Source organism: Euprymna scolopes, chromosome 9 (genome assembly GCF_053919585.1).
Source record: "Euprymna scolopes isolate OS-2025 chromosome 9, ASM5391958v1, whole genome shotgun sequence".
NCBI classification, from domain to species: domain Eukaryota; kingdom Metazoa; phylum Mollusca; class Cephalopoda; order Sepiida; family Sepiolidae; genus Euprymna; species Euprymna scolopes.
In genome coordinates this window covers 131653874-131679404 of record NC_136490.1, presented here as the reverse complement: position 1 = coordinate 131679404, position 25531 = coordinate 131653874, and the positions used below count along the sequence as shown (strand labels likewise).

At 37.3% G+C, this 25531-nt stretch overlaps 2 protein-coding genes across 9 annotated transcripts in view; one reads left to right on the top strand and one right to left on the bottom strand.

Moving 5' to 3' along the window:
* LOC145284848 (uncharacterized) overlaps nt 1-15763 on the bottom strand; it is a 67829-nt gene extending 52066 nt beyond the window's left edge. Inside the window, exon 1 of the mRNA XM_080133843.1 lies at nt 15655-15763. The gene's annotated coding sequence lies outside the window, so the exon portion shown is untranslated. The remainder of the gene's footprint in view (nt 1-15654) is intronic.
* The window catches only part of LOC145284844 (natural resistance-associated macrophage protein 2-like), a 131039-nt gene that overhangs the window by 11390 nt on the left and 94118 nt on the right, over nt 1-25531 (top strand). The window lies entirely within an intron of this gene.

Genomic DNA, 25531 nt, shown 5'->3' with positions numbered 1-25531 from the left:
TAAATGACGACGTTTTTACTGTTTATGAATATTAAAAGAAAAATAATTACTAAACATTTATTAATAAAAAAATGGGTGCTAGTGCACTTATGATCCGCGCTATATTTTAAATCGTATTTCTAAGCTTAATTAAAGTTTAATGTTTTTTTATTCAATTGTAAGGTTAAAGTAGAGAATAGGTACAAAACACCCTCCCCATCTTAAGAATGGCTTTTTAAATAATAACGTTATTTCAGCACGGATCAATAAGTGCACTAGTACAATATAAAAAAAAAGTGAGACATTGTGTTAGAAATTTCAGAATGCAAGGGCGATAACCGCTGGATTTTCCAATCACGCGGTTATTTCGACCAATGATATTGCATTGTTCAGTTGCTGCAGAGGATTCAGAATTTGGCGGGAATATTGTGTTTCTTAAAACAGATTTCAATTCGGCGTCGAGCAAAGCCGACGACGCGCGTCATCTCGCTCCGTGCCTAATGAACTAAGGCAGGGTTCTATCCCATTTATTCTCCGCTCACTTGAATGCGGATACAATTACAAGCCTGAGGCTAAATGTTCTATGGATTAATTACTTCATTATCATTGCCTGCAAGGGGGCATATTATTTTATGAACATCGATCGCAATGTGCGTTGTTCGTATTGACCAATCTGGAAGGATTTCGAGAACCCTCAACCATTTCCACGAGCGGCCGATTCTACCAGCATCTTCCAGAAGAAGAAAACTACCTTCGCCTTTCAAGGCATGAACTACCCGCCATTTGGCTGAAGCTAAAGAGGGCATTCTTTTACAATACAGACTCATTTTTACCTTCTTGTATATAAAAATATTCTTGGATTTAAAGTGAGCCTTTGTTGCTTTTCTGTGTCTCTTTCATTCTGACAAAGGCAAAAACGAGTAAGAGAATTTCTTACACCGTTTTTATTGCAAAAGACATCCCCCCCCCTCCAATTTTTTTTCTTATAAGTAATAACGTTCTTATTGCATAGGATTTCGATCCCCCCCCCACATTATTTTGGATTTTTTTTCCTTTCATTGTGTCACCTTTAAAAAAAAATAATATTTAATATTCATTTTTATATTTAATTTGTAATGGTCCTTAAAAGACCATGTGCTTTGAAAAGAAATAATATATTGAATATTCATTCTTATATTAAATTGTAATGGTCCATAAAAGAACTTATTCATTGAAAATAAATATTATTTCATGTAAATTGTAAACTAAAGTTTTAATTCGTAAAAAAAAAAAAATACCTTTCAAATATTTTACGATAATTGTAATCGTTTAAATAATGTATGAAAAAAAAATTATATATTGATTCTTGAATTTATAATTGATTCATGGTTAAAATGTGTTGTCGAATGTCAGTCTGAACTTTCCTTATGGGTTTAAATTCCTTGTTCATTGAGAGTTTCGAATTTGTTGACGTAACCCCCTTCAGATAGTAGTTGTTCTCGTCGGAGAATCTTTTTCGTGCCCTTTGCTTTTATTTCCCCACGTGGGAACGGCCATTTTTTTTTTTTTTTTTTCTCGTGTTGTGTCCTTCGAACATGGCAAATTCAAATCTTGTTGGTCGAATAGAAGCTAAAAAGTTTCGTATAACGGCTTCTTTGGATTGGATGAACGAGAGGAGGTGGGCGTTGTATAAATAATTTTTCTTCCGACATCGAGAAACGGTTGTCTGAAGTGGACGATTTATTAGATCAGTTAATTTTCAAGTCCCCAGATGAGGAAAGACTAAATATCTGTCGTGATTTCGAAATGTTTAAGGTGGGAGTCCACGACAGACTGGCTGAGCTCCAGCCGGAGATTGAGAAATCAAGGGATATTGTTCCCATGAAAATGGAGTTGGAGTGCCCCCCCCTTTAGTGGGGATCCAACTCCCAATAAGTTTGAATTCCGTGGGTTCCTAAGGAAATTTGAATTCTGTACTGCGAACATGAAAAGTGCAGATAAATTATTATTGCTAAAATCCAAATTATCAGGAGAGGCGTTTAATATTATTTCTAGGTTTGATGTGATTCCCGAGAATTACGAAGCAGCTTTGGAGTGTCTGAAGGAAAAATATTTAAATCCTTCAGCAATTATGAACAAAATATTCAATGACATTATTCCACAACCAGACCATTTTGCGTCTTTGAGGGATATCAGAATCCTCGTCCAGCGAGTCAAACTTGAACTGACGGAGATGGATAATTCCTTTGGCACGGATTTTCTTACAGATAAATCCACCTCAGGAAGATTAATAGCTCATATTCTGTTTGCTAAATTTCCGAACAGTGTTCGCAGAGAAATAATGAATAAATCCTGTGAACGGTTTCCTTCTTTAAAGTCTATTTTAACGTATACGTTTGACGTTATAGACATAATAATGGCGACGCCATTAAATGCGTCAAGGCGGGAAAATTTCCCACCAAACATGTCGGGTTCGTTGAATGCTGGAACCCTCGTGGCGAAGAATTCGGAGCCAAAACAAATCAAGTCCTTTCAGAGTAAAAATAACTCTAAGTCTTTCGTCAAAAATGACGAAAATAAATTTTGTAAATTGTGTCAGGTTGATGGTCACCTGACAAGAGTTTGTTCTAAATTTCCAAATTCGGAATCTAAAATTATTTGAGCGAAAGAATTAAGATTATGTCTCTGGTGCCTCGGTGAGCACTCGGTCCAGTTGCAGGGGAGTTAAGGGGTTCCCTTTCCCTTGCAGTAATTATGGTCTAAAAAACCATTATTCCTTAATGTGTCCAAAAGGCTCTAGGTCCTTTGTGGGACGTACTTTCGTGGCAGATCAGGACAAGAGTATTAGTCCTGTACTCAAGATATCTATGAAGGTTAAAGGGCACCCGGTTTATTTTTTCTGTCTGATAGATACGGGTAGCCAAAAATCCTTTTTCTCTAAAATAATTCTGGACCGGTTGATTCACAACCATAATCTAAATCCTGAGACGGTACAAATGTCCGTCAATACCCTTGTGGGGAATAAGTCCTTACATCTTTCAGAGCTGGAAGTGTCTATTAAATTGGGACATCAGCGTCCTTTTTATCATTCTGCATTGTTTGCTGAAAATTTGAAATTGAATTTAACGTAAAAAGGTTCGACGAGATTACTTCGAATTTAACTGAAAAAGGGTATAAGTTTTGCTCTGGTTATTCTGAACTAAACGGTTCTAACATTCTCGGTATCATTGGCCTGGATCTTATTCCTAGAATCCATAATCTCAGTTTAATTAAGTGCTTGGGAGGTTCCGCTTGGAAACTCCCCAATTATATCAATCATTCCCTTCGGTGAGGGGTCAAGTTTTTTAAACAAAAATGATAAGGCTGTGGAAAAATTGCCAACCTTCGATCAAGTTATTAAAACACTCCCTATGTGTCAGTCATATTTAATTGAGTGTATTAAAGCCAGTAGCATCTTACGAGGATGTGCTGCAACCTTTTTTTGACGGTCCTGCTGTTGAACATGGAGTAGAAAAGTTTTTTTCTCTGGACTCGATAGATATCGAGGATGCCAACCAGTTGTCTTCAATTGATAAAGAAAAAATAAATGCCTTCGAAGAGGCTATAGTTCTCAAGGAAGGAAAATATTACGTTGAGCTGCCTTGGGAGCATGACAAGCTTCTCAAGGTGGAGTCCAATTATGTGCCTTCACTGCGAACAATGCATAGGGTGACCCAGTCCTTGGAAGGAAAAGGACTGTATAACGATTATATACAGGTCTTCAAAGAATACGAATCGAACCTTTCTCCGTTCTCCATGGAACTTATGAGAATTATAAATGGATTCCCCATCGGCCAGTAATTAAAGAAGGTCTGGGAATAACTACAAAAATCCGCCCTGTTTTCAATTGTTCGTTGAAACATAAAGGTAGCATTTCGATTAACGACGCTGCTTATTCAGGTGTTAACATGACTGCATTGTTGCTAGATATTCTACTAGCTTTCCGAAAAGAAAAATATGTGCTTTTGGGCGATTTGCGCAAAGCTTTTTGACAGATCAGGTTAAAATCTATTGAAGATGAAAATAGATTTTGTTTTTTCCTCAAGGTAGATGGCAAATTGTGCGCCTACCGATTTAATACTATTATATTTGGGTTCAATGCCAGCCCTTTTATATTAAGCTTTATACTTAAGCATCATGCCAAAAACTATGAAGCCGATTTAGCTTCACATTCGATTTCCAATAATTTCTATGTCGACAACTTAGTTACTACTAATAGTGACCGAGATACTCTAACCCATGTGTATAATAAAGTCCGCGACAGACTCGGAGAAGCGGGGTTTGAACTCCAATCCTGCAACTCCAATTGCACGAGCATACAAAATAAAATGATGGAAGACGGTATTATCTCGTCTCCTTCCCCCACCTTTGAAAAGGTGCTGGGATATCAATATTCTGTTGAAAGGGATACCCTTAAACTCGCTCAATCTGTAATAGATGGCAATGCCAATACCAAACGAAAGATATTATCTCAAGTCTATATGATCCATTATCTTTACTTCTTCCTGTCACCGTGCAGGGGAAGATTATTATTAGTCAACTGTGGAAAAGGGAGTTGTCTTGGGACCAACAAGTCCCTGAAGAAGTTAAGGCCACGTGGCAAGCACATGCCAACGAGCTGAATTGTATAGGGGACTTTGAATTTCCTAGATGTACTCTCCTAGCGGAATCCCCTGTTGAAATTATTTGCTTTAGCGATGCTTTTAAGCACGCTTATGGGTTTTCCGTGTATGCGAAACAAGGTGCTCAGTGTTCCTTGATATTCGCCAAGGCAAAAGTGGCACCCATCAAGGGAAAATCACTACCTGTTTTGGAATTATTAGCTATATTTCTAGCGTTTAAAGTTATTCCACAAGTTTTGGGTGCTCTAGCGCCCATCAATATCAAATCCTTTTTTGTCGTGTCTGACGCACAAGTAGCCCTGTCATGGATTTTGAATGGGAAGGCTGCGAGAAAAAATATATTTGTAGAAAATCGCGTGTCAGACATTAATAAGTTCATTGAAAACATTAAACTTAAATATGGGATAAACCCTAAATTTAGATATGTTCTTTCGTCGGATAATCCGGCTGATCTTTTAACCAGAGGTATTACTGCGGACCAGATTGGCTTAACAAGTTGAAATCAGCTGACCCACGTCCCACTTGCCTTGTCTTAACAATGTTAACAGGAAGATGGTAACATGTATGTTCTCGGATGAAACTGCTTCTAACGAGAATCACTTGCCAATTAAAATATCTGATTTTTCCTCATTAACTACGGCTATTAATGTCTTAGAGAAAGTTGTGAGATTCAGTGATAAATTACATCACCGAAAGACTGACACCGTCATGAGAGCTAAATTGTTGCTCTTCTCTCATTTACAAAGGGAAGCCTTTCCCACAGAACTTGCTTATTTGCCACAACCCTCTAATAGGGCTGCCCCCCCAAGAGTTAGGGCCCTTGGGTTATTCCTAGATAGGGAGGGACTGATACGGACTCAAGGACGTATTCAGAACTCCGAGGTTTTTCCATATGAAGTGAAATTTCCTATATTGTTAGGAAAAAATATCCACCTGACCAAATTGGTCATTATTGAAGCTCACCAGAATTGTTGCCATATGGGAGCAAATTCAACCCTTAACAAGGTGAGGCTATCGGGTTTTTGGATCCCCCAAGGGAGACAGGCGGTCAAGTCGGTTCTCCGTGACTGTGTTATATGTAAGAGAATTAATTCTCTACCGTACAAAGCACCCTCTGGGTCTCAACTGCCTTCTGATAGAGTAAATTTTGTCTGGCCCTTCAAATGTGTAGGGGTAGATTTTACTGGACATAGATTTTTTTTTTTTTTTTTTTTTTTTTTTTTTTTACAAAGGCATCACCACATTATCAAGGCCCAGAGGCCACTCAAGGATAAGGGTTAAAGAGTGTACAGTAGAAATTGGTCAACATAGTAATCATTAGTAATGAAAATTTGGTAAATTTAATAACTTATATGGAACGGCTCATCAAGAACTTATTTACTTTAGACTTGAACACAACCATATTGTAGTCAGCCGGAAAGCAGGAAAACGGAAGACAATTCCACAGGCGTGCAGTTCTAAGAAAGAAGCTTTGTTCATGGAATCTAGATTTTAGAGATAAAACATAATCCTGAACCTGCATTAGCAGAATTTGCGGAAGAAGGAGGCCCCTTCTTTTGCCCTACATGTTCAGTCGCCAACGACGGAACAACACCTATGGTGTGTTGCAACTCATGCAATGAGTGGTACCATTTTGGTTGTGTCGGGGTCGACCAACAAGTTACCGTTGAAGATTGGGTGTGTCCGGATTGTGCAGACCAAACACCAAGTTAATAATTGTATATTCCTTTTATAGACTCATCGGTAGAATCATACCTTTTATTACTAATAAATTCTCTGTTTGCCATAGAGAGATCGTTACAAGTTCAGATAGACAACAGACACACATTGAATTTAATTGCTATTATTGTGTCCTTTGAGACAGAATTTCATTGTTATAACTTGTCCAAATAGGCGACAATCCTTAATTTCCCGATAAAAAAGAAAGAAATGAGTATCCATTTCTTTCTCTTCCTTCCTTTGGCAGTGTGTTAGAAATTTCAGAATGCAAGGGCGATAACGCGGTTATTTCGACCAATGATATTGCATTGTTCAGGTGCTGCAGAGGATTCAGAATTTGGCAGGAATATTGTGTTTCTTAAAACAGATTTCAATTCGGCGTCTAGCAAAGCCGACGCGCGTTATCTCGCTCCGTGCCTAATGAACTAAGGCAGGGTTCTATCCCATTTATTCTCCGCTCACTTGAATGCGGATACAAGCCTGAGGCTAAAATTTCTATGGATTAATTACTTCATTATCATCGCCCGCAAGGGGGCATATTATTTTATGAACATCGATCGCAATGTGCGTTGTTCGTATTGACCAATCTGGAAGGATTTCGAGAACCCTCAACCATTTCCACGAGCGGCCGATTCTACCAGCATCTTCCAGAAGAAGAAAACTACCTTCGCCTTTCAAGGCATGAACTACCCGCCATTTGGCTGAAGCTAAAGAGGGCATTCTTTTGCAATACCGACTCATTTTTACCTTCATGTAAATAAAAATATTCTTGGATTTAAGGTGAGCCTTTGTTGCTTTTCTGTGTCTCTTTCATTCTGCCAAAGGCAAAAACAAGTAAGAGAATTTCTTACAATAAACAGTAAAACGTAGTCATTTAAAAAAGAAAATGCTATTTAAAAGGAAAAGAAAAAGTCGATAAAAGTGACACATAAACAGTAAAACAGTAAAATAAAAAGTCGATAAAAGTGAGATATTATGCAAATTCGCCTAAAAAAGTAGAATCTCATTTTACGGAATTAGCTAAGAGCGTTAATTTACAATAACACCTATGGCACCATTGGCACTTCTGCATGTCAGTAACATGAAGCGAATGCGTGTAATTTAGTTTCAAGAACCGCCGACAGATGTCGTTTGTCAGCCAAAGAACCGAGGTCGATAACTATTGTTGTAATGAAAAAAAAAAAGTTTCATTCCAACACACAAAACTAAAAACACATAGAAATGAAAAAAGTTGGGAAATTGTTTTAATATTCATTTTAAGAAAATGCTATTAAAAAAGAAAAGAAAAAGTCGATAAAAGTGACACATAAACAGTAAAACAGTAAAAAAAAAAAAAAGTCGACAAAAGTGATTAAAAGTGAGATATTATTAATAAATGTGTAGTAATGTCGTTTATTTCAATATTCATAAACAGTAAAACAAAGTCGATAAAAATTCATGATCGTTTAGTTACTATGGCAACTAAAACATGTCCTTTGCTCATGCGTAGGGAGAAGTCAGTGTATTTTTAGGGTGTTCGGCAGGGAACTCTAATCGCGACCAGTACCATTTATTTAAAAAATACTGTAGTTTTAACACTTTTTGTGTCATAACGAAAAAAAAAAGAAAGAAAGAAAACACGTATTATCAAAGAAAGCAATTATTTTATTTAGAAGAATTAATTCAGTTTAAATAATTCTTGTGTTATTACAAAAAAGAAAACACGATCTTATGTCATTTTGGTATCGCGCTGAAATAATAACGTTATTTCGAAAGCCATTCTTAACATCGAGAGAAGAGGGTATCGTTTAAAGTCATTTCGGGGGGCATTTGTGCACTACTTAAAAAATATACAAATTTATTTTCTTTTGGAGGTGGGGGAGGCTCGTTTTAAAACTATATGTGCCTCAGTATTTTCTTCAATTTTCGGACATTTTTTGTTAAAAATTATTTACTAAGTAATGTCGAGTCTGACATTACTTGTTATTTCTTTTTAATTAAATAAACTCTTTAAAATAAGTTTAAACACCAAAAACTTACAAAGCTAGGTAGAAACGAAAACTTAGAAAAATCAATTTAATTTGTTTTAAAACAATAATCATGTAAAAATATTTTAAAAAATATTATTGGATGTGCATTATTACCTAAAATTATACAAATTTATTTTCTTTTGGAGGGGTGGGGCTCGTTTTAAAACTATATCTACCTTAATATTTTCTTTAATTTTCTATTTTTGAGCAATTATCCTCCTAAGACGTGATCCTCTTAAGTCGGACATTTTTTGTTCATAAGGAACACTCAACATTACTTTTTTTTTCTTTTTTTTTTTAACTAAAACTCTTTATAATAAGTTGAAAGAACAAAAACTTTCAAAGCTAGGTAGAAAACTAAAACTTCGAAAAATTAATTAAATTTTTTAAAACAACAGTAAACAAGTAAAAATATTTTTAAAAAATATTATGGATTGTGTATTTTCTTTTAAAGACAATATTTCCTTCAAGAACGGTCATAAAATGTGTTTTCAATCGATATTTATTCAATAAGGGACTAGTTTTCCTACCTAGCAAAAGGGGACGAGTTTTCCGGAGACGGGTTTTCCTATTCAAAGAAAACACGTATTATCAAAGAAAGTAATTATTTTATTTAGAAGAATTAATTCAGTTTAAACAATTCTTATATTATTACGAAACAAAAACGAAAACACGGTACTTATGTATTTTTGGTACCGCGCTGAAATAATAACGTTATTGTTTCGAACGCCATTCTTAACATGGGTAGGGTATCGTTTAAAAGTCATTACAGGGGCACTTGTGCAGTATGCAGACAGCGGCTATTTTTAGAGGGCAATCACTCCGATTTCTTCTTGGTCAAATATGTTACAAACAAAATTTTTTTCCGAACAGAAAAATATTTGGAAACCCAAACATTTATTGTATAAAAATGTATCAATATATAATTATAAAAATATTTGGTGCTAGTGCAGAGAGTGATTCGCGCTATTTTTTAAATCATATTTCCAAGTTTAATTAAAGGTTTATGTTTTTTTTTTTTTTTATTCAATTGTAAGGTTAAAGTACAGAATAGGTACAAAACACCCTCCCCATGTTAAGAATGGCTTTTTAAATAATGTTATTATTTACGTCCGGATCACTCTCTGCACTAGTGCCTAATATTTATTTTAAAAGTCTGTAGAGGACTAGGATATATAAATCCTAATCCCGTTACAAAAGAAAATAATGAAACGAATGGAATGAAGGAAACAAAAACTCAATTGCTGGATAAGATAAACGTGTCGTTTATTTACTGTTGAAAGAATGAATGTTTTAGATATAACACGTGTTCATGTCCGCGCAGGTGTAACCATCATTTGTTGCGGGACTTGTAGTATAGAAGGAAAAAGAAAATGTGTGTTCATCTCACGTTCGGGTCACTATCGTTTCTCCGCGCGTGGGAAGAGAAGTGAGTAATGTAGTGTAAAATGGGAATGATAGTCCAGCGTGTAGACAAAGAAAAGGACAGAGGGTTGACATCAGTTAAACTGCACACCATTTTAGCAGTCAGCTACACGGAGTTGTTCTCAGACATGATTTGTAGATGAGTTGTCTGGTTGATGGACCAAAGAAAAAGGGGAAAAAGAGAGTGAGAAAGTCAATTCAGTTCATGGAGAGAGAAAGCGTATAAAGTGTACATACGGTCTGTTAGCTTTTTGTTCCACATAGTAGCAAGTGGCGTGAGGCACAGGTGCGCGCCTCCCGAAAGGGAGGCGGCTGGTTCGCCGAACATCTCAGCTCGAGAGTTGGCCCGAAAAGGGAAGATGCTGCTTATTGCTCTTGCTTTTATAATTGTTTCCGGTGGTCTTTTGCGCATGTGTGGATTTCCTTTGAAAGGGGAAGTGACGTTGTCCATGTGTGCGCGTACGTGAGTACATGTGTGTACGTTAGCGTGTGTGTGTGTGTGTATACACGTGAATGTATGTACGCAAACAGATGTGAACGCATGTTTTTGTGTGAGACTAGAAAAGGCTCGTGCAAGTCTGTGTAGGAAAGTATAATTTTAATAAAAACAATTTTGGGTATTTCACGGGGAATGTGGACCCTGCGTAAACAGTGTTTTTATTTAATGATTGCTCCCTCAAAGCGTTTTCTTTCACTTTCTTCGTATATATCTCAGACTTTATTTTTAATCGCACGTGTATTTATTTCCATTTTTTAAATTTTTTTTCTTTGGGTAAATTTGATTCATACTTTTATTTAGTGCTTGTTTTTATTTTATTGTTATTTCATTTTATTTTCATTTGTTAAATTATTTTTTCATACATATTCAAATAATGGTCCCCCCCCCTTTTTTTGGCCTCAAATAGTACCTTAAAAAGTTTTCGTGATTAAATAAATCAAAGAAAACCTTTTGCGCATGCGCTTTGGAGGAGCAATCATTAAATAAACCACCGTTTATGCAGGGTCCACGTTTCCCGTAGAGTACCAATTTTTCTAAATAAAATGTTTTATTATTTGATAATACAAAAAGGGTTTTCTTTTTGTTTGTTTGTTTCGTAATAACACAAGAAATGTTAAAAACGAATTTAGGAAAACTCGTCCCCTTTTGCTAGGTAGGAAAACTTGTCCCTTATTGAATAAACATCGATTGAAAACATATTTTATGACCGTTCTTGAAGAAAATATTGTCTTTAAAAGAAAATACACATCCCATAATATTTTAAAAAAATATTTTTACTTGTTTACTGTTTTAAAAAAATTACATTAATTTTTCCAACTTTTAGTTTTCTACCTAGCTTTGAAAGTTTTTGGTCTTTCAACTTATTTTAAAGAGTTTATTTAGTTAAAAAAAAAAAAAAAAAGTAATGTCGAGTGTTACTTATGAACAAAATATGTCCGACATAAGAGGATCACGTCTTAGGAGGATAATTGCTCAAAAATAGAAAATTAAGGTAGATATAGTTTTAAAACGAGCCCTCCCTCCCTCCAAAAAAAAAATAAATTTGTATATTTTTAGGTAATAATGCACATCCCATAATATTTTAAAAAAATATTTTTACATGTTTATTGTTTTAAAAAAATTAAATTGATTTTTCTAAGTTTTCGTTTTCTACCTAGCTTTGTAAGTTTTTGGTGTTTAAACTTATTTTAACATCGCATTCGACATTACTTAGTAAATAATTTTTCATAAAAAAAATGTCCGAAAATTAAAGAAAATACTGAGGTAGATAAAGTTTTAAAATGAGCCTCCCCCACCTCCAAAAGAAAATAAATTTGTATATTTTTGAGTACTGCACAGTGCACAAGTGCCCCCGAAATGACTTTTAAACGATACTCTCTCCTTCCCATATTAAGAATGGCTTTCGAAATAATGTTATTATTTCAGCGCGGTACCAAAATTACATAAAACCGTGTTTTCTTTTTTGTTGCTTTGTAATAACACAATAATTATTTAAACTGAATTAATTCTTCTAAATAAAATAATTGCTTTCTTTGATAATACGTGTTTTCTTTCTTTTTGTTTCGTAATGACACAAAGTGTTAAAACTAGAGTATTTTTTTTAAATAAATATTTGGTTTCGTTTTTCATATCTCCGTAATCAAGTTTATTTCTTTTAAGCAAGAGTTAAAAATAATTTTTAAAAATATTATGGGGTGCATAGTCTCTTAAAAACAATATCTCCTTCAAGAACGGTAATAAAATGTGTTTTCAATAGATATTTATTCAATAAGGGACCAGTTTTCCTACCTAGCAAAAAGGGGGGAGTTTTCCGGGTACCAGTTTTCTGGAGACGAGATTATAGATATATGGTGCCCGGAAAACTCGTCCCGGGAAAACTCGTACCCGGGACCCCCCCCCCTTGCTAGGTAGGAAAACTGGTCCTTTATTGAATAAATATCGATGGAAAACACATTTTATTAACGTTCTTTAAGAGATATTGTTTTTAAAAGAGACTATGCACCCCCATCTTCTATATATATAAAAGCGAAAATGTATGTGTGCATGTATGTACGCTTTTCCTTGATGTCCACAAAAGGCTTCTTTCAGAGAAGCACTTGCTCGCTTCACAACTTCTTAAAACTTTTTATATCATCTATAAATTGCAATATCTCAGAGTTACCCACGGAGCTCGCCTGTCTATTTAATTTTATTGACTTTCAAACGTTAATTATTCCACATTTCCTGCATTGGCATGCGTTACATTCGGTTTTCGGTATAAAAAAAGCAAACCTCGACTCTAATCACAGGCCCAGAGCCAGTTTGGCCAATGTCGACTTCGTCATATCAGACAGTAGCTTTCATTTCAAGACGAGGGAGCGGGTTTTTAAAAACAAACAAACCGATTTAGTGACCTCATTAAAAGCTGTCCCGCACAAAATGCTGACTGCTGAATACCTATCGCCGTCACGTCAATCAAGCACCTGTTTTTTTTTTTTTTTCACACTTTATTATTTTCCAACTGCGCGTCCTCAAGGCTTTGTTTTTTTTTCATGGGCACATGTTTTTTTTCACACACACCTACAAATACCCGGGCAACGCCGGGTACCCCTCGCTAGTCTATATATATAAAAGCGAAAATGTGTGTATGTTTGTTTGTATGTATGTATGTTTGTGTGTCTGCTAAAAACTTTCGACAGACACAACAAAAATTCACAAACTTGGTCTCATATGAAAGCCCCACGTTCCGGACGACAAATATCGAAAAATTGGCCCAAAGTGACCATCGGAAGTGCGTCAACTGATCGATTTTCTGCAGTGACATTTTAATGTTAAACATTACATATTTTTAAATCGATTTATAACTGCCCCCAAAAATACGGCCGCTAACTCTTCTACAAAAAGTATACACGCGGCCATTCATTTTGGGTGAACTTGTATTTAAAACCCGCTGAGTCATGTCACGTGATCTTGACGTCAGCAAGCTCTAATGGCAGTCTTAATTTACAATTTAAAAATGTTGTTATCGGTAAAAAAAATTAATTAAAGCTAAACTATGAACTTCTACGCTATGGCATAATAATAACCAAAGTTATTACCACATTCAAAATAGTAAGACTCGATAGTTAAACGAAAAATAATAAACCAAACATGTGAAGTAAAAAAAAATAATACGCTTACAAAAAATATTAACGAACGAAGTTTTTAAAAATAAAAACAGCCAGACGCCATTTTCCAGCCTTTAGAGTAAGGAAGATGGAGAGAGAGAGTGAGAGAGAGACGCAAACAGACAGGGGTGGGGTCAACAATGCATGCATACTTTAAATAGTTGATAAACCGAACAAACTTTATATATGTCGCTGTAGCTTAGGTAGTTAAGGCCTTAGTTCATTATCTAAACGTTTTGGGTTCGAATCGTGGTGTGAGATGGTTTTTTTTTTTTTTTTCCGATTTTTTTTTAATTTAAATATCGAACCCTGTATTATTTAAGCCATTTTTCACGTAACGTTCGTTCGTTTTTCTGTTTTAATCGTTCGTTTGCCTTACGTTATTTTTTTGTGTGTGTTCCCCCCCCCCCCGCTTAATTAAAACGTTTTTTCTTACTTTGACTTGGCCCTTCGGGACAAGATCAAAGTGTAGTATCTGTTCTTCAGATGCTGCACTTCAATTTCTTGTTCTGTCAGTAGGGGAGAAATCCTTCACGACTGAGACAATTTTTATTTTTGTTCCTTTTCTCCGCGTTAAAAAACGACCCTGGTGTCTAACTCTGTCCCGTGGGGAGGAATTGTAAATAGGAACAATGCTTGCATCGTCATCGTCGTCGTCGTAACGCTCGACGACTTTCAAACATCTTTCACTTCTGGCTGGCCGATTTTATTTTCAAACTTCGCCTCAGGGGTTCGGCTTCGATCCTACCCCCCCCCCCCGGTTTCTTTTTTATTTAACACCACACACCCCTACAAACACCCTTGATCACGGAGTCAAGATACGAAAAACGAAACCAAATATTTATTTTAAAAAAATACTCTAGTTTTAACACTTTTTGTGTCATTACGAAATTAAAATAAAGATAGAAAACACGTATTATCAAAGAAAGTAATTACTTTATTTAGAAAAATTAATTCAGTTTAAATAATTCTTGTGTTATTACAAAAGAACAAAAAAGAAAACACGGTCATATGTGATTTTGGTACAGCGCGGAAATAATGACGTTATTATTTCGAAAGTCAGGAGGAGAGGGTATCGTTTAAAAGTAATTTCGGGGACACTTGTGCAGTTGTGCAGTACTTAAAAATATACAAATTTATTTTCTTTTGGAGGTGGGGGAGGCTCGTTTTAAAACTATATCTACCTCGGTATTTTCTTTAATTTTCGGACATTTTTTTTATTATTATTTATTAAGTAATGTCGAGTGCGACATTACATGTTATTTCTTTTTAACTAAATAAACTCTTTAAAATAAGTTTAAACACCAAAAACTTACAAAGCTAGGTAGAAAACGAAAACTTAGAAAAATTAATGTAATTTTTTTAAAACAATAAACATGTAAAAATATTTTTAAAAATATTATTGGATGTGCATTATTACCTAAAAATATACAAATTTATTTTCTTTTGGAGGTGGGGCTCGTTTTAAAACTATATCTACCTTAATATTTTCTTTAATTTTCTATTTTTAAGCAATTATCCTCCTAAGACGTGATCCTCTTATGTCGGACATTTTTTGTTCATAAGTAATACTCGACATTACTTTCTTCTTTTTTTTTTTTTTAAACTAAATAAACTCTTTAAAATAAGTTGAAAGACCAAAAACTTTCAAAGCTAGGTAGAAAACTAAAACTTAGAAAAATTAATTAAATTTTTTTTTTTTTTTTTTTAACAAGAGTAAACAAGTAAAAATATTAAAAAAAAAAAAATATTATGGGATATGTATTCTCTTTTAAAGACAATATCTTTAAGAACGGTCATAAAATGTGTTTTCAATCGGTATTTATTCAATAAGGGACTAGTTTTCCTACCTAGCAAAAGAGGGCGAGTTTTCCGGGGACGAGTTTTCCTAAATTCCTCTGCATTAGTACCCAAATTCCATAAGGGCTGATTTCAACGCGCTCTCATGAGAATGTGTTTTTCCGCTGTAAAAAAAAAAAAAAAAAAAAATACTACAAATTAAATGAAATTTTGGCGGAGTTGTACAACCATCACCCCCATGCATAATTTCTATACTGATAGGTTTTTGAAATTTTTTCACTGGATTATTATTAATTGCACACTAATTTAACCAGATTATGAAAAAAAAAAAAAAAAATTTTGTAATCGTTTGAAGAAGCGGTGCTCAGTTTTTAGTTACAACGGTACCCATGTTTTTTTGTTTTTTCTAAACTGTCAGAAAAAGTTTCGGTACTCACCTTCCTGCAGCTCCTGACGGAGATGCTTGAGACTAAGAAGCAAGTGCCTTGCTAACGATTAATTTTCTTTGTAATCAGTTTCGCGTGGCGCTCGCTCGTCTGTCATAAAAGGAGATCGGTGGTTCTGGTTCAGTGAAAACCACCGATCTCCTTTTATGACAGACGAGCGGAGGGAGCGCTGGTTCACACGTTTTTTTGGGGGGTTTTTTTTTTCCTCTTCTCTTCGACAGCCCAAGCGTTATTTTTTAAATTTCCCTATCAAGATCCTTTCGGATCTACTATTACTATTATTCCCCGAAACTACCGGACCTTGGTACAGGGTTGTTGTTTTTACACGAGGTCGCAACATCGGCAATCTGTTGCAAAAACTAAGGTAAGGTATTTTTTTTAGTTTACCGACCCCTCCGCATTCACCTCTAATTTGTCGACTTAGGTAGGTTTTCGGATACGCTGAGAACGAATATCCCATGTATTTTTTGCGCAAACTCGCAGTTATTCATATTTGAAGACATTCAATATCCAACGTAATCACTATTGTTTTTGCTGGCGGCCATCTTGTTTCCCATTTTTGGAAAAACAGCCAAAAGAGCCAAAACATGGCCTCAAAACATTTTTCGGCTTCAATACAGAAATGAACCCCCACCCGCATCCTTCCGGATATTTTTCCGCTTTCCGATATAAGAACGGACAATCTTTTTTTCACTTTTCTTAATTACATTAATTTTTTTCACTTTCTTAATTATATTCATTTTCACTTTCTTACTAAAATGCGCTCATGCATGCGCGTAGTCACTTGACGTTTCACAAGGTATATGAATACATGGCGGACATTCTAAATAACAAGAAATATTTTTCATAAAATAAAGTTTTCACTTCATGTAAGAGTAAAAATATTGCTGTCAATAAGATTTCACGAGCTGTTTACAAAAGCATATTTTATGTTTTCGTTCTTTTTTGGGGGAGAGGGTATTCAAATATAAAACTTGTGTACTTTAACAGGTGCTTCTGCAGTTTAACTAACCGAGAGGCAGGGGCGGGTGTGTTGTGGCGCGCCTCCATGGAAAAACGGTTAGTTAAACTGCAGACGCACCTGTTAAAGTACACAAGTTCTATATTTGAATACCCCCCCCCCCAAATAAGAATGAACGAAAACAAAATATGCTTTTGTAAACAGCTCGTGAAAACAATTTTAGATCAATTAAAAGGGGTTAATACCATGCAAACCGTAAATTTGCAACGGATTTGATTATTTGTGGTCTGCAACATCGAATATCCCCCCCCCCTCCAAGAACAACAAATTAGTGGTCGGTGTTACTGTTCTGTTGTAGTGAAAGATAATATTAACCTTTTAATCTATTTTAATAAATATTACTCTAAGTACTGTTTTTAATTTGTGGTGTTTTAGGGAGTTGAGTTAATGCTTTTCGGGCACTCCCTAATAAAATAAATATTTCAACACAAGCTACTGAATAAACGAGCAAACAACTTCGTAAAACTTCACAAGAAAAAGGTTTATTGAAGCAAGGGTAAGATGCCAAAAAGATATATCTAGGATAGAACTCGCCTGCCTTTGCCCGGTAGTTATTCCCAAGTGGGAATCGTCGATACCGGTGTAGGCAGAGAGAGAGAGAGAGTGAGGAAACAGGTCCGCTCTCTTTGATGTCTCACTGGAAAAGGGAAGAGTTTTTCTCGTCCGGGATGGAAGCAGTTATAGTTCCTTAAGGGGTAAGGAAGATCCCTGCGCTATGTCTCTGATTGTTCAGTATGTGCCATATCGCAGAGTCAGGGGAAGCACTGAAGCACAAGAAAAGAGTTCTATTTGTTTCTGCTACATAACTCCCTGCTTAGGCTGAAAGCCGACAGAAAAAGATAGCAGACAAATAGCAAAAAAAAAAATTAAATAAAAATGTCAATTTATTCACGTTATTTTCGTTTTTACGAAGAAAAAAAAATGTTCTTAGTTTTCTGTAAAAAGTTGGCGAATATTTGCGTTATTTTTTTTTTTTATATATATAAAACGTTCTTTTTTGTAGAAAGGAGAGAAAGAAAACTTTCTTTTTTAACAGAAATATACAGTTTTACATAGTTTCTTTGGCCAATGTACCCGTCGGCCACATGGTCACATAACTGTTCTCACGTGGAGCATTTACCTCAGGTGTATGATGATGCTGTGTGTATGTTGGAGGAATGTGTGGCTCATGTATTAATGTGTCCAGAAGGCTCTTTTTACCCTATCTATGGAAACTGTCTCTTTTTTACCACTAATGTCGAGGATAAAAGTTTTATCAATGCGTGAAAGCACGCGATAAGGGCCAGTGTAGGGTGGAGTTAGGGGAGCTTTTACTGCGTCCTTTCTAAGGAACACGTGAGTCCATGTTGATATGTCCTTCGGGACCAAAGATTTTATGGTCTGCTCCCTAGGGTGCATCGGTGGTAGCTTACTGAGATAGGCTCGTAGTCTGCTGACATACAGAGCTGAGTCAGTTGTTGTATCCTCTATCGTGGTCAGCATCTGACCTAGCAATGATAGAGGTGCTCCATAGACTAGTTCGGCTGAAGACTATCCCAAGTCCTCTTTGATTGAGGCACGACAGCCAAGAAGGACGACCGGTAAGTACTCGCTCCATCACTGTTGGTCAGGGTAAGCGTGTAATGCTGCTTTCAATTGGCGATGGAAGCGTTCTATCATCCCGTTAGAAGCTGGGTGATAGCTCGTTGTCTGAATGCGTGTGATCCCTAGGATCCTGGACAGTTCCCGGAATAGGTGGGATTCGAATTGCATGCCACAATCAGTGGTGATGGTGGTGGGAACTCCGTAACGTGATATCCAGCCTGATATAAGGGCTCGCGCTACAGACTCAGCCGAAATGTCTGTGAGGGGAATGGCTTCAGGCTACCGTGTGAAACGGTCTATACAGGTCAGGAGATACGTAAATCCCTGACTGACCAGTCAAGGTCTAACCAAGTCTATGTGAACATGGCTAAACCGAGCATCTGGGGTGCTGAATGTTCCAAGGGGTGCACGGATATGCTAGTGTACCTTTGACTTTTGGCAGGATACACAGGAACGTGTCCAGGCAGTGATATCACGCCTCATATTTGGCCAGAAAAATCTAGCTGTAATCAGCTTCACTGTGGCTTTGCATCCGGGGTGTGTCAGGTTGTGTAAAATGTCAAAAACAACTCTACGAGTAGTCTTTGAAACAAATGGTCGAGGTGAATCCGTTGCGGTGTCACAGATGATCTGCGTGTCTGAGGTAGGTATGGGCAGGTATGCAAATTTGCAAGTTGCAAATTCAGGTGACGATGGATCCAACGTGCCCAGACCAGGCTGGTTTAAGGCCATTTGCTGTAAATCGATATCTGATGGTGAGGACAAAGAATTAATGGGAAGGTGAGACAAGGCGTCTGCCGCTGCATTCTGTTCACCCGAGATATGTTGGATATCGCTGGTAAATTGCGAAACAAAATCCAAGTGGCGTATTTCATGGGGAGAATATTTGTCCGGCTTAGAACAAAGTGCATATGTAAGCGGACGGTGATCAATGTAGATCACAAATTGACAAGCCTTGAGCGAATGTTGGAAGTGTTTCACTGCAAGGTATATTGCCAGCAGTTCACGGCCAAACGTGCTGTAACGTTGTTCTGCCGGTTTCAGTTGTCGTGAAAAGTATGCAAGAGGTTGTAACTGTTGTTGGTGCTGCTGTTGCAACACTGCACCTACAGCTGTGCCTGATGCGTCAACGATCAGTGAAAACTAGGCATCGGGTACAGGGTGTGCAAGTAGAGATGTTGTTGTTAGCTTTGTTTTCTCTTCATTGAAAGCTTTTAGCTGGACCTCATTAAGTGAGATTTGCTCATTTTTCTTCTGTTACGTAACCGGTCAGAAAGAGGAGCTAGAAGGTCCGCACAGTGTGGGATAAAGCGTCTGTAGTAGTTCAACAGACCGAGGAAGTGCCTTAGTTGGCGAAGTGAAGTAGGTGGTTAAAGGTCTTGCAGAGCCTTCACCTTTTCCGGTACGGAGATATACCGTCTGGGCTGATAATGTGGCCCAGGAAAACTAGTGACGAAGCACCGAAAACGCATTTACCAGGGTTAATCCTCACCTAGTATTGTAGTATTGCTGAAACCGTTCGAACAGTAGGCGGAGGTGAGTGATGTGTTCCTCAGGTGAGGCACTTGTCACAAGAATGTCGTCTATATAGTTATAGATGAAGTCCAAATCACACACTACTTCGTCCATGAAGCGCTGAAAAGTACTAGCGGCATTACGTAAACCGAAACGCATAGTTAAATATTCAAACGCTCCGAATGGAGTTGTTACTGCCGTCTTTGATATGTTGGCCGGATTCACTGGGATTTGATGGTAAGCCTTGACCAAATCTAGTATGGAAAAGGTTTTACAACCATGCAACGAGGAAGCAAAATCCTGTATGTGTTGGATTGGGTAACGATCAGGTATCATCATGGCATTGAGTCGTCGGTAGTCCCCAGTCGGACGCCAATCTCCGTCACGTTTTGGGACCATATGCAAAGGGGAAGCCCATGGACTGGACGAGTGGAGTATTATTCCCAACTGTAGCATATGATTGAATTCAGTCTTCGCTGCTTTAAGTTTATCAGCAGGGAGGTGACGAGGGCGTGAGGACACAGGAGCACCTGTGGTCTCGATGTGGTGTTTTGTGGTGTGCGTGGGTTTACTCACCACGAAATTTGTTAACTCCGGGTAGCAGCAATGAAAAATACCAGGCTGATAGATGGGATATTTTGCATTATGCCAGGGACGGAAAGTGCCATACTAGCATCTATCAACCGACGTCTGCGCATGTCTACCATTAAATTAAAATGATGCAAGAAATCCGCGCCTAGGATGGGGTAAGGTAAATCCGCTACAGTAAAACCCCATGTAAAGTCTCTCCGTAATTCTAAGTCCAGAGAACATGAAATTTGACCGTACGTGGGGATGGGGAAGTGATTTACTACTTGCAGTGAGATGGGTGAAACTGGCGGCTTCTCTGTGAGGAGTTTCAGAGGCCAAATGTTGCAAGCTGCTCCTATATCAACCAAGCAACGCGCTTGGGATAAGGAGTCAATGATAAAATAGGATCGGTTGTGGGTGGTCTGTGGAGAATGTGCCGTGCTCAGTTCTCCCGACAATCATTACTCTGGTTCAAATACGAACAGGGCATTTTACAGCGCCGTGTGTCCTTGCCAAAACGACTGATAAAAGCATAGTCCTGGTTTGCTAGAGTGACGGCGGTGATGTGGGGATGGCGAACAGCTCTTGTAGTGGCGTCGGGGCAAATGTGGCTTGCCCATGTTCAGCTTACTCCCGTCTCTGGTGAGGCGTTCGATGGCTGTAAGTATAGCCACCGATGTTGCTTCTTGCATTATATTTCTATCCGCCGCAGGGCCCGCGGGTACTTCAGCCTGTTGCCGAGGGATCGCCGCGGTGGTAGGCCCTCTCACAAAATCCATTACTTTATCCACCGACACTGCTACTACGTCGACGGAATGTTTCTCTATCGTAAGCGCTAGTATTGCCTTTACTTGCGCCGGCAGCCTTGAAAAGAAAAGCTGCTTAATTAGGGTACTGTCAGGGGTACATCTTCTGCCAGCTCCCTCATTCTACGGAGTAATTCTGTTGGCTTGCAGTCCCCTAAATGTTCGTCATGGACCAACGTTTCAAAACGTTTTTCCGCCGAGACTGACGTCCGGAGCAGTACCTCCCGCTTTATGCTGTCATATGTAGCATTAAGGGGGGTGTCAGTTATTAAGTCCTTGATAACAGGAGTCAAAGACACGGGGAAAGCACTAAATAAAATATGTAATTGTGTTTGCTCCGAAACGTTGTTCGCAGCAAAATATGATTCGAATTGGGCAAACCAAACTCGAACGTCACCGGCAAAGGCGGGCAATGTTGTCATTTTAAGAGGAAAATAGACAAAAAAAATAAACTATCCAGATACTAGGACATTATCGAAGGACCACGTAAGAAAAAGGGAAAATATTTAGACAGAGGCAAAAATAAGAAAAATATTCAACAGGCTAAAAAGAGAGAGGAAAAAAATAATTTTACAAGAAAATAAACTAGAAAAATGGTTCAAAAGAGCAGTGGTAAAAAAAAAAATGGACAATATGTGTGTGTGGGTGTTTTTTTTTTTTGTTGTGTGTGTGTGCCTGTGTGTATAACCTATAACCTGGAGGTAAATGAATTCTTTAAACGGGTACTTACATTTTGGCCGTGAAAGCAAGTTTTTTTTTTTTTGTTTTGTTTTTTTTAGTAAAAGTTCTCTTGTTTCGCGGAATTAACTGTCCCTCGAATTACTTGTCTCCTGTTCGCATGAGTGTGCGTTCTGGCGTCATTTTCCCCAAGAAGTGGGGGGGGGGAGCAAACTTTTAGTGACTTTGGTTTTCAAGTCATTTACGACGAACTGCTATCCGTGTCTCTCGCGTTCTTTTTCCTAGGATATCCACCACACGGGTCAAAAGAATCTGGTGCAGGAAATAATGTCTTTTTTTTTCGTTTTTTTTTATACAGTGACGAAGAAAAAAAATGTTTCTGTGACATGATTTCTGATAAATATTTCAACACAAGCTACTGAATAAACGAGCAAACAACTTCGTAAAACTTCACAAGAAAAAGATTTATTGAAGCAAGAAAGATATATCGAGGATAGAACTCCTCTGCTTTTGCCCGGTAGTTATTCCCAAGTGGGAATTGTCGATACCGGTGTAGGCAGAGAGAGTGAGGAAACAGGTCCACTCTCTTTGATGTCTCGCTGGAAAAGGGAAGAGTTTTTATCGTCCGGGACGGAAGCAGTTATAGTTCCTTAAGGGGTAAGGAAGATCCCTGCGCTATGCCTCTGATTGATCAGTATGTGCCATATCGCACAGTCAGGAGAGGCACTGACGCACAAGAAAAGAGTTCTATCTACAGTGTTTTCTTTACGTTCTTTCCTTTCGCTCAAGATTTCTTGGAATTTACCACATCCCCTCCAATAAACCGTACTTTATTTTGTGCCAACTCGGTGGTGGGGAGGGGGGATTCCAGTTACATGTGGCATATTTAGGCGTTTTTTCGTTATTGAAAAACAAGATGGCCACCATTAAAAATGATAAGGATTATGTTGGATACTGAATGTCTTCAAATATGGATAACTGCATGTTTGCGCAAAAAATGTATGCAATATTAGTTCTCAGCGTTTCCGAAAACATATAAAAGTCAACAAATTAGAGGTGAATGCGGAGGGGTCGGTAAACTAAAAATTTACCATTCTCTTCTTGTTTTCTCTTCTCCGTCGATTGCCGTTGTTAGGTGAAAGACTTTTCCTTGCTAAGGTCACTCCCCCCTCTTGTGCCGATGCTTCCCATTGGAAATCGGCACAAAACATGGAAGTGTCTTCGGGAGATATGAAATGGTCTCATGTTGACGAAGCAATGTATATGAAAATTGACAACGGGATGGAAAATTATGAAACATTTCTTGGTACTCAAAACAAATTTTATTGGTCGGTGTTCTGTTGTAGTTAAAGTAAACATTTACCCATTAAATTTTTCTGTTGGTCGCCATGGAACTCAACGCCCAAGGAGTACACATTTCTCCAGCATGTTAGTGAAATTTATAATACTTAAAAAAAAAAAAAAAAAATACTCACCTTCATAAAAACAAATAAATTATTAAAAAAAACAAAAAACAAAACATCCACAAACTCACTTTTTAATACCAAAAACTACAGAAGTTTAAAAAAAAAAAAAAAAAAGTTGGGGAGGAGGGCGGGTAATTTAATTTTTTTTTTTTTCCTGGAACATAGAATTTTCAAATTTTCAAAAAGTAACGCACCGACATTTACCACGCCCCCCCCCCCAATATAAACAGTAAAATCTTCGAAAAATGTTAAATGGTGTTCTAATCGGTAAATGTCGGTGCGTTACTTACGGAAAGACTGTTAACTAAACTGCAGAAGCACCTATTAAACCACATAAGTTCTATAATTGAATCCCCCCCTCCTGCAAAAAAAGAAATGAACGAAAAACATAAAAATGTTTGGTGCTTATGTTTTTGTAAAGCGCATTAAAAACTATGAGACAAAAAAAAAAGGTCCCCCAATTTGTTGTACTTTTCTTTAATTGTAAGTTATTAAAAAATGTCAGTCCGTAATTTTTTCCACCCAAAAAGTTCTATAATGTACTTTTTGAAAATTCTATGTTCCAGGAACAAAGACAAAATAAAAAACAATTAAATTACCCCCTCCTCCCCAACTTGGAGTGCTTCCCTTTTCTTGTTTTATTTCTTTTCAGCTAATTTTAAATTTTCTGCGGGAGATTGGTATGCCATGTGAGAAGGCAGTTTGCTAGGTGAAGCAAGCTGTCGTTTACGCTGCCGCACTCGCACATAATGTAAACGGAAGCTGTAAAATGGTGGAAAGTAGTTCGTGGGTTTAGGGGTTAATACCATGCAAACGATAAATTTTCCCCCAGTTTGAGTATCAGATTCGTTGTCAGCGACCTCGATTACTCCTAAAAATACAAATTAAAGTGGTCAGTGTTCTATTGTAACGTATCTGAATATTTACCAAACAAATATATAACAAATAAATGTTATCAAAGGCAAGATAAGTTAATTTTCTACCAAACTGGATATATTTTTCGTGTTTTTATTCAATGTAACATGTTTATTCAGCTCGAAAACCATACAGTGTTTACCGATGTATTGAAAAATTCAAGATGGCGCCTGACTCTCTCTTTCACACGGTAAGTTTGGGAAAAGGTGTTATAAATTAGACAAAATACTGTTAAAAACTCGCTCAATATATGTTACCGTGACATAGGTTGACATATATTCGGTGGGTTTCTAACAGTATTTTGTATGGTTTCTTATTTTTAACTAATTTTCTCAAACTTACCGTGTTCAAGAGAGTCGGGCGCCTTTTTTAAATTTTCCAATGCATCAGTAAGCACTGTATGTTTTTCGAGCTGAATAAACATGTTACATTAAATAAAAACACTAAAAACGTATCCAGTTAGGTAGAAAAGTAACTTACCTTGCTTTTGATAAGATTTATTTATTTATTTATTTATTTTTTGACAACTTTTTTGAATCTGTGTATAGTAATACAAACCCGGTTTTTGGATGTACTGAAAACTAATATTGCATTTAAATTTTCTGCTGTAATTTTTTTTTTTTTCACCCCAAAGAAGGCACAGTGCAACTTTGATGTAGAGGGCTACTATTGGGGACATAAGTTGCAGAGATACTATGTAGGGAGGTAGTCGAGCAGCACGATGTCTGTTCACATTACACTTGAACTTCTGCATGTCAGTATAGTTGGGAAAGCAGGAACCCGGCAGGGAGTTCCAGAGTCTAGCAGTTCTGGGGAAGAAACTACTAGAGCAGAAGGCCTAGGGATCTCTACTGTGTAGGGGTGGGATTTTGCTGATTGTCTGGTTTGTCGGGGGTATTTACATTGAAGGGGTACAAGCTCTTGTAGTTCATCAGAGCATCCACCATTAAAATACTTGTAGAACAGGCAAAGGGATGCAACATTTCATCGCTGGGACAGGTTGTAGTTTAGATGACGGTTCAGAACCTATTAGGTCAGCGACTCTCTTTTGAACCCTGTCCAGGAGCGAGAGACTAGTAGCAGATGCACCAGCTCAAATGTGATAACAATACTCCATACATGGGTGAATGGTGGCCTTGTAGAGGTACAGTATACTTGCTGGCATAAGTAACTTTCTAGCATGGTAGAGAGAGCCCACTTTCCTCACAGCAGCCCTGGCAATGCTCTCAATGTATCTGTTCAAACATGTTCCCAGTGAATGTTAAGCCGAAGAGTTGGAAAGAAGTACTTTCAGGTAATGTATCTTTAGCCAT